Genomic DNA, 6,479 nt, shown 5'->3' with positions numbered 1-6,479 from the left:
TGCTAGGCACTCCCCTTACCAAGTTTGTCATTTTGTTAACAGGAGTGTGAAGTGTGGTTTGAGAATCAGGGCAACAAAACCTAGCAAAGCTAGAATTTGTATTCCTCTTCTTTCACTGGGATGGAAAACAAAAATTAGCATTTTAAAAATTTGCTAGATTATTATTATTTTTTTTAATCTCAGGAAAGCAGGATGTGCTGACAAGATAGGTTAATCGAAGCCATAGGAAGAAAGAACATTTTCTCTCTTGACATAAACCCCGTGAGTATCAGAAAAAAAAAAAAAAAAAGGAATTGCTACAACAGAAAAAAAAATACTATTACAGCTGTGACTGGTGATCTGTACAGAACAGCCTGCCAATCTCACCCAGAATCACTCCGGAATTCACCCACCACACATACACTAAGCTGCAGATGGTTGTCTTGCTTTTCCAATGGCAGAAATCTCTGAACTGTTGGAATTAACCAACACTTAACTTTCTGAACAAGTTTTAAAATTTTTCCCACAGATTTCTTCTTTAATCCACTGGATGTAGAAAGAGCATATAGTTAATTTACATACCAATTTGCAACCCACTTGGAGAAGGGAATGGCTACCCACTCCAGTATTCTCGCCTGGAGAATTCCATGGACAGAGGAGCCTGGTGGCCTACAGTCCTTGGGATCACAAAGAGTTGGACATGATTGAGTGACTAACACTTCCACTTTCACACTTTTGATGGACCCATGCTGTGCTGATTTGTTAAAGGAGGCAGAGTTTGGAATTCGCTCTACAAAACAAAAGGCAAAATTCATACTTTCTTGATAATAATGACTCTACTCTTAGAACTTTAATTTGTGCTGGTATCCAATTTAGGCTTTGGTTTTTCTCAGATTTATAATAACTACCATAGAATGTATCTTCCAGATGTTTCCCTCACTTTGGGTTTCCATTAAATTAATGAAAGGGCTGACATATTCCAAGAAACACCATATTCTCCCCATATGCAAAAACTATTCATTTTTTCTCTGCAAGAATCCAAAGTAATATTTTCAGCTCATGAAGGGAGGGATTCGGTGGTTTAAATGTCTTTAAGACAAAATTGGCCTTTCTGTAGTTAAACAAAAAATCTCTTATATTTCTTTTCCATTACTAGCTTGCCTTCATATCCTAACATAAATAGAAGAGTTAATTGGAAAGAAGAAGAATCTTTTCATATGATCATAGAAGGGATGCAAAGGAAAGAATAGAAAGACCAGTGTTTTTCTTTTCTCTTTTAAGAAACTGTTTACTGAAGCATGTTTTCCAACGCGAGCAATTCAGACACACAAAGACAAAAGAAAAATAGGCAGATAGATGGATATTGAAATTCCATCTCTGCAAATAGCAACCTGTGTGACCTTGAGCCAGTTATTTATGTTTTAATTTCCTCCTCATGATGAGGATAAAATAATATATGCAAAGTATGTGGCCCTTGGTGGGAATTCAGGAAATGATCATTATATTTAGAGGGGCTTCACAGGTGGCTCAGTGGTAAAGAATCTGCCTGCCAATGCAGAAGATGCAAGAGACCCAGGTTCAATCTTTGGGTTGGGAAGATGCCCTGGAGGAGGAAATGGCAACCATTCCAGTATTCTTGCTGGGATAATCCCATGGAGAGAGGAGCCTAGTGGGCTACAGTCCATGGGGTCAAAAAGAGTCAGACACCAGTGAGTGACTGAGCATGCATCCATATAATTATATTTGGGAAAATAGTAGTATGTGGCAGGCAAAGAGTTCAACCTTTAGATTTAAGATGGATCTGGGTTCAGATTCAGACTCCTCCACTGGCTATATGAATAACCATTGATGGGTTTATCCTGAAAGAGATTTAATTTCCTGATTTTTATGGTGCCAGAGGGTAAGGGGAAATTCTTGACCCCTCTGCCTAGCTTGGCAGATGGCTGTCACTCAGTAAGTGGTAGCTCATAGTAGTAGTGATGGAAGTAGAAGCAGTACTCAGAGTGAACCAGTGAAGATCATTATTTGATAAAATTTTTATAATTTATTTTCTTTATATGGTATTTTGGGGGCTTCTCAGGTGGCACTAGTGGTAAAGAACCTGCTTACCAATAGAGGAGCCATAAAAGACTCAGGTTCGATCACTGAATCAGGAAGATCTTCTGGAGGAGGGCATGGCATCCCACTCTGGTATTATTGCCTGGAGAATCCCATGGATAGAGGAACCTGGCAGTCTACAGTCTACAGGGTCACTAAGAATTGGACACAATTGAAGTGACTTAGCAGGCACATACAGAATTTTAGCTCCTGTTCCAGATAAAAAATAGAGTAAGATCTTCCTGAGAAGCTCTACTGAAAGCAAATTTATTTCCTAACACCTCATCTATCCTAAGCAACCCATACATGGCTCCAAAAGACTCATAACTGTCATTGTGACTTTCTTTAAGGATTCCTTCCATTGCAGTCCTAAGGGGTGAGCTCTCATAGGTGGGGAGGGCATCATGCACTTAGAAACCCCGAGGGGTGACAAGAAGGAAGAAGTCTATCTCTCATATTTGCCTTCTTACCCCTATGTTTCTTGATTTCCTGGGGAATACTGTCTCCCTGGAGAAAACCTAAGCATTTTAAATTTGGAAGATAAGACTGAAAGATCAAAGGAGTGCTCCAGAGGCTGCCTCAGTCACCCGTTCACCCCCTGATGACTCAAGCCCTGGAGTCTGCAAAATTGTGGACACGGCTCTTTCAACATCCTGTGAGCTTGGTGGGGAAGACAGCTTGCTGTAAAGATTAATCTCACTGGGCCACTGATTGTATATTCTGCTGCTTATCCAGGAAGGTAATCACTATGTTCCAGCAAGGTAGACATAAAGTAAATCTTATTTCTATTTAGAGATAATGGGTAAAAGAGAAAGAAAAAAAAAAAAAACACAGCAAGAGTCACTGTTTTTGCCTGACATTCTTCTTTGGGTTTCTTCAAATGTTACTGACCTTTGTAATTCAATTGATCAAATTTGCCATTTCACTCATTTTTATTTAAGGTGATTTAAAAAACAAAGTCCTCCTTTTTGTTTACATGGTGCCACAAAAAAAAATTAATCATTTTTTAAAAAGTGAAATTCACTCAATCTGTGTATCTCCTGAAGGACAAACTTCAGTTGAACTACTGGTTTGATTGATTTCCCCTCTGCTACCCTGAATTAACCAGATAAATTTTATTCAATAGATAGTCTCATTCCCAAACTTCAATCAAAGGACATTTGTAGGTCTGGCTGCATTAGAATCATCTTGGAAACTTTCCAATAAATACAGATTCTTGGGCTCATTCCTGATACTTCAGATTCAGAAGCTCCTGACTCAGGAATCTGCATTTCAACAAAGATAATAGAGATTTTGGTAGCTTCCTCGGGATCTGTTGCTGTGATTGCCTTGATGATTTAACAGAGATTATTTGATCAATCTTTCTAATATAAGTAAGTCTATGAAACAGTGGTATAATTTCAGAGAACTAGCTCTGAAGCCTGTGGGGTAAGCATGGGAGTTGAGAAGCATCTACACTGGGGGTTATTTGGGGTTATTTTCTCTCCCTACTTCCTCATCAGTTATGATCACTGATGTCTTTCTACATGTTTTTCCCAATATGGTAAATAAATAAATGAATGGATGAATAATGATGCTGCTCTCTCAGTAGGAGCAGGGATATTGAAAAGAGGCTAGATTTGAGTGCCTTTATGAATTACTCTGAGCCTTAGAAACTCTGGATTCAGATGAGAAGATGGCTTTAGCATTGTTGCAGCTGTACTGGCAAAATTTGCAAGTGGGCTGTTGACTCTGCAAGACACAAAGAGACCCTTGTCATAACCACCTGACATTACTGCCCAAGAAAGTTGCATCTCTAATTCCTGCTGATGTCAATCATTTTACTGGCTCCACAGCTGAAATTCTCAGCTCCTAAATCCAGCCAGATTTTTAGCCAATCTTTGCTACTAGTCAGAAAGTGAGGATGAAAGATGTGGATCACTGGTATAAACCCTTTCTCCAATATTAGATGGAAGGAGCAAAACTTAAAGTACGTGCCCTTCTCAAAGAGCAATTTTATTGCATACAGGGTAGCATCTATTTTGTAGGAATGATCATGGAGAACAGGGTTAAAGGCATTAAAAAGTAGGCATGTCAATTTCTAAAGTATTTAGAAAAATGATCATTTTATGTAAGAATGTCAGCAATCTGGTAAAAAAGGCTTTCTAAAAAGTCTATTCTGTTAAAATGTCCCAATATGGGACAAATGTGGTATTTTTTTTTTCCAAAGTAGTCACTTGGAAAAGGAACAGCTGCAAACATTTAAAAGGATCTGATGCAACCCTGAGCCATCATAGCAGGATACTATTGGAATTCTTTGCAACTGCGATTCTTAAGCAGCAGAAAGGTTCACATAACAACTAGTAAGCTACAGAAGGATGTGAGATGGCCAAAAGGTGTAATGATTACTTACAAACAATAAAGCTTCTTTGCTTGCTTTGCTACAAAGCAGAAATAGTCACAAAGCAGAAATGCCTTCACGGAAGCCATACAAAGGATGTGAATAGAATCTAACTTTGATGGGGTCCATCATGCTTGTTATAGGATTCACAGTATGAACTCATCTTTATCCTTCCCTTTCTTAGTATGGTTGTTGATGCCAAGTCTAATTAGAATGATCTATATTGATGGATGGATGGTATGTGATACCACTGATAACCTTCCCAGCCCCTCTTCTTTGGAACTACCCTTCTCATCTTTATTTGTACTGTATGTCCCATACCTTTAGCCTGTAGTTTAGTTAGTAACTAGACACCTGACCCAAGTTGGATTCATCTCATTCTCTCTTCAGAATCTGGTTTTATTTAGACTAGTTGGGAACTTACCCATGATAAAATATATACAATTCCACCCAAATCATGATGCTGTAGGAGGGTTGTATTGGATTGCTCCATTTCCTTAAACAGCAAAGGAAATGAGAATTAAAAATAATGAAATAAAAAGAGAGCTTAGAAACAACCAGGATTCTGTGACACACTCTTTTTTCTTCTATCCCCCTGATATTATAGAAAGAACCATGAAATACCCCAATATCAGAGCATATTTTATTAACGATAATAGTGATAATGCTCATCATTAAAAACAGCAACATACTTATTATTTAATGTATTCTTAATAATAAAATTTGAGCAAACTCTGGGAGACTGTGAAGGACAGGGAAACCTGGTATGCTGCATGCAGTCCATGGGGTCGCAATGAGTTAAATATGACTCAGCAACTGAACAGCAACTGCCTCTGATGGCTGGAGCTGTGATTTGCCAGGTCATCCACCAGCTGGAACCTCCCCACCAGGGCTCCCAGAGGTGTGTGTACAGAGGACAAAGTCAATGGCCCACTGTGGATCACTAAGTGGTGTCCAATTCAAACTCCTCTCCTTCAAGACCATGGTTCTTTACCTCCTCTGGCCTAAGGCCTCACCCCTTTCTTCTAGTTTTAGTTCTGATGCCAAATCAATAAACCAACCAATTAAACAAACAAACCGTGGGGTAGGGGAGAACTCAAGGAAAAGAATCAAAAGAACTCTAACGTACACACCATGACTTTCCCCTCAGTTCTACTTGGCATTGTATCACAGTGCTTTCTCAAGCTTTAATGTGCACACAGATCAACTGAGGCTCTTATTAAAATTCAGATATCGATTTGAGTTCTCTCTCGAGTGGGGCTGAAATTCTGCATTTCCAACAAGCACACAGTTGATGCCAATGACCCTCAACCTGCGCATCAAGATTTAAGGTCAAGTGAGGAAAATGCTTTAGACTACATTAACCAAATGGGGGGTATGGGGAAAATTAGAAGGAATCCTTCAAAGAGGGAGTCCCAATTGCTATTCAAAGAGAACCCACCACATAGACTTGGGAGAGGCCAACTTCTCCTGAGTCCCATGGCCACCTGGCATTCTGGGTTTTGACAAATATCTCAACTCCAGTTCAGGAGTTGAAGTAAAAAGCAAAAAGGAGGTATGGTTTCCTTGTGATCTTCCTACATAGGGGCTTCCCAGGTGGCAATAGCAGTAAAGAACCCACCTGCCAATGCAAGAGATGTAAGAGACACAGGTTCAATCCCTGGGTTGGGAAGATCCTCTGGAGAAGGGCATGGCAACCCACTCCAGTGTTCTTGCCTGGAGAATCCCATGGACAGAGGAGCCTGGTGGGATGCAGTCCATAGGGTCACAAAGAGTTGGACACAACTGAAGCAATTTAATACACATGCTTCCTCAAAGGATTTCTCATCTGAATAAGTGGTGGAAGTTTCATTTATTGGAAAGAATCACTTTACAATGTTGTGTTAATTTCTGCTGTACAAGGCAGTGAATCAGCTGTATGTATACATACACCCCCTCCTTCTTAGATCTACCTCGCGCCCTCTACCCAGACAAACCCCACCTATCTAGAGCATGCAGCTGAGCTCCCTGTGTTATATAACAG

The 6,479-nt window shown here is 39.7% G+C and overlaps 1 long non-coding RNA gene across 1 annotated transcript; it reads right to left on the bottom strand.

The window, feature by feature from the left end:
* Window positions 1-3,033: 3,033 nt before the first annotated feature.
* On the bottom strand, window positions 3,034-6,130 carry LOC122437941. The gene is made up of 3 exons (XR_006268409.1): window positions 6,078-6,130; window positions 4,881-4,952; window positions 3,034-3,807 (listed from the first exon to the last, which is right to left on the bottom strand). It is a non-coding gene; the product is annotated as an uncharacterized LOC122437941 (long non-coding RNA).
* Window positions 6,131-6,479: the final 349 nt, after the last annotated feature.

Source organism: Cervus canadensis, chromosome 3 (assembly GCF_019320065.1).
Source record: "Cervus canadensis isolate Bull #8, Minnesota chromosome 3, ASM1932006v1, whole genome shotgun sequence".
Taxonomy (NCBI): domain Eukaryota; kingdom Metazoa; phylum Chordata; class Mammalia; order Artiodactyla; family Cervidae; genus Cervus; species Cervus canadensis.
This window is presented reverse-complemented; position numbering and strand designations above follow the sequence as displayed.